This window comes from Gavialis gangeticus, unplaced genomic scaffold, assembly GCF_001723915.1.
Source record: "Gavialis gangeticus isolate Ggan-Ray unplaced genomic scaffold, GavGan_comp1, whole genome shotgun sequence".
Classification (NCBI taxonomy): domain Eukaryota; kingdom Metazoa; phylum Chordata; order Crocodylia; family Gavialidae; genus Gavialis; species Gavialis gangeticus.
Window position 1 is genome coordinate 64,853,201 of NW_017728993.1, and position 3,857 is coordinate 64,857,057.

Sequence of the window (3,857 nt, forward strand, 5' to 3'; positions counted from 1 at the left end):
CCGGGAAAAAAGCTCAGAGGCTTTCACAGCCAAACAGATCTATTTGCCAGGGAGAAGAATTATGAGGGCTTCAGGCAGAGACTGTCATATTACAGAAGGGCAAGAAAATATATGGAAGAATATAGCAACTAAGTGGAAGAGGACCAGTTAGGATGTGCTTCTCTTAGTCATCAACAGTAAACACTCCATCTGTTTGGAAGAAGGAACAGATGAAAAAAGGCCAGTCTTAGAAGATGATGGTCCTGCAAACCAAAAGAGGGAAAACTCAGGTTACAATGAGTTCCCATAGCAACACAGCACTTTTTTTTTTCCTGGAAATTTCAAAGAACTAGATGGTAGGTATCCATTGTTTAACTCTTATCCTTAAAGCCCTCCAGTTGCATTACTTACCTGCAACCAGAAGCAGCAGCTGCTGGGATTAAGCTGTGCTCTCACTATCAACCTGGCTTTCCCTGGGCAAACGTGTTCTTTCTGCCCTGTCCTGTTTGTCCTGTACAAACTTGTATAGCCAATAACTGGCTGGTTATGTGGGAAGGGGGGGTTGCTGTGAACAAAAGTGTTGAAATAAATGACAAATCCTAATCACTGCAGGCTATACTAACTGAGCAACATCAGCATTAATATTTTAGAAAAATAAGTGCTAGCTGGTCCAGCTAGTGGGTAGACAGTGGGACAGGTATGCAGCTAAGAGATTCCACTGTGCACTGAGAGACTGCTTATTACATGCGCAGGGAAGGCACACATCAGTTCCATAGAAGAACAGGAGAAACTGTCCTAAGGAGGGTTGTTCAGCTGGAATTTTGCCTGTCTGCAACATGAGGTCACACCCTCCATGACCCCCTCCAGGGATCTTCCTCCCCCTGGAGGAGATCAGTCTGTGTCTCAATGAAGGGGTCTTCTGACACAGAAAGAAAAATGAGGTCTTCAGCCTCTGGCTCCTGCTGCTTCTGGGTGTCCCTTCTCATATAGCAGTACAGGGCACTGTGGCACTGGCTTACATGGTTAACTACCTCTCACTGGCCATGAGAACAGCCAGCCTGATGATGGACCAGCTTCTTGGGATTCAGTCCGTCTCTTAATGGAAGGGGAATGTTTTTGGCACCCTCCACAATTAGCTGGTGTCTTGGGGCTCCAGGTGAACCACCTTCTGGTTCCTCCATGAACTGGTCTGTGTTTTGGTGAAGGCAAAATGTGGAAGATGGCAGCATGAATCCTTTGGGTTTTGCAATGTGAATTACCCTTCCTGTAAGGAGGGCAGAGCTGACTTCAGGAAAAATGGTGCCCTGGATGAACTAAAGTTTTGACTGCCCCCACCCTCCCCCGAAAGAGGAGAGCCAAGGCTGCAAAGTGTTGTGTATTGCCTGTGCTTTGATCATGTCAGAGGCTTCTGTGTTTGGATGCAGGATGTATTCTAGTCCTGTGAAGGGGTACATCAGTCCCACAGGGGCACAGATGAAATTAACCATGATTAATTTTTCTAGTGTTCAGCAGAGGCAAACACCATATTCTGTTTTTTGATTGGCGAGTCCTTAGGTTTTTGGGTTGCTTATTTTTTTATCAGATTGTGCCTCTCTTACTAGCCAATTTAAGTTTAAAGAATCTCAAAGATCTGTTGACAGTAAATAATTATAGTTAGCAATTAGAAGAGAGATGGTTTAAATGGTGGGGGGGTCCAAGTATACAACAATAAGTAAGCAGTTTTTAAACAAGAAAATCTGACCATAACCCTCCTCCACTCCAAAACATTCATTATATTTCTTCATATTTCTCCTGATGGCCACCTGTTCAACTTCTGACCTGTTTGTAAAAATCTGCATGCCATTTATCAGAGGGATACACACACTTGCAAACTTCTGTTCTATGGGCATTAAGTAAATTATTTCTTTAAGATCATATGGCAGATCTATAATTAATTAAACCCTCTATGATATTAGCGCAAAATAATTTAGCCTTTCTAAAAAGGTAAATGTAATTTGCCGATCTGGTATTTGGAAGAATGCTTTCCCCAAAATCAATTCCTTTAGTTTCCAGAGAATAGAAATGAGAAGCAATCTCATTTTAATTATATCTCTTTATTGCTAACAAAGGAATGATTTATGCAATTAAATTAACTGGCTAGAAAATTATTCTCAGCTGGGCTGTCCTAATTCTTTGCTTTCTGAATTGCAGGCTCTTACACTTTTCTATGTAGATTAATTTTTCTGATATGCAAACAATGCTCCTTGTGTTCATTTTTAACATTTTTTATTCACAGCTCCCCTTTTTCAGTGCCGACGACATGAGTAATATTTGTGCACTGCTGGGCTCTGATTCAGGTTTTTATGTAGAAAGATGGAAAAAAAATCTTTTCTTTTGAATCTCATTATTGCCAGCATGGAGCGAGGTTTTGAAGTTTTCTTATCTATTGCTGAGGAACAGCAGCAGGAACATGGAAAAACTGCAAAGATGTCAAAGGGATGCAAACTTTTGAAGGGAAGCAGTTTAGCATTGCAGAGAGATGTGAATTTACAGCTGGTCTTACTAATCTCTTCCTCCTTATTTCCCTCCCTTTTGCCCCCTGCCTATAACTCCCTGAGACCTAAGGGTAAATTCCAACCTTGTGTTACATGAATGCACTACTTGCAGAGGTTATGGGAAATTGTTTCTTCCCCAGAAGGCCCTGCAAGAGCTGGACAGAACTATAGCTTTATTTTTCTTGCCTTCCAGGGAAGGCCCATCCCTTGGGAAAATTAATTTCAGGCCATTGTTCCATTGGTATCATCACCCCTGTACTCTGAAGCTAATGACTACAGAAGAGTTAACATGGGGGAGCTGATTGTAGACACCCACTAACAGATCTTGAGTGGACTCTGCTGGATCTCTGAATGGGGAACGATTGGGAGATGAATTCATAGATTGTAGGGGGCTGGAAGGGACATCACAAGACTGCACCTGGCTGACTGACTGAAGGAAGGGGTAAGGTATGATGACCTCCTTGAGGGGCTCCAAGAGCAGAGCTGAGGCCTACCCAGAGGGCCATGGCACTTTTTTCAAGGCAAGCTGCCTATGCACAAAGGTTTTGTACCTTGGAAGTGCAGTTATAGGTAATCTCTGAAACTTCACCCAAGGAATCCCAGCTGCCCCTCCTCTATATAACAAATAACAGCATGAATTATCACAGGATTAAACACACTTCCCAAGGACAGTTTCACAAATACACCAGGATTTAATTTCTTATGCAATAGTATCTAAATGAACAATTTCCTGGTTTTGGTAATAAAATTCTTCCCATCAACTGAAAAATCCCAATTCAGAGTGGCTTTCTCCATAGCGAGAACTGCCCACTCTAAGAAAACAAATAGATGGAGGTTAGTGACTCATTTGGTTGTCTGACAGACTAGCTTCAAAGATGTCTCAGTTGGCAAACTGTTAATTTTGTGTTTGTTAACTGTCTTCTGTAACTTCTCTTCAGGAAGTCTAGTTGATGCAGATATTCTGAATGCTATTTGACCACTCATTCCATTGACTATACCACTCTGTTCGACTTCAGGAGGCCTTCTAGCCCCAATCCATTTCTCTAGGCAGGATCATCCCTGTCTACATGATCTCATTCTAGTGTCTGCTCTTAAAATCCTCCATTGATAGAGATTCCACAACACCTCTAGGTGGTCTGTTCCAATGCTTAATCATCTTCACAGTTAAAGTCCTTCCTAACGTCCAACCTAAAATTCCCTCTGCTGCAATTTAAGATGGTTCCTTCTTGATCTGTTTGCTGCAGCCACATGGAATAGCCTGTGTATAATGATGATTCTTAACCAACGTGTCCTAAGATCCTTTTAAGGGTGCTGTGGGACAATGCACAATATTAGTACTGCTGG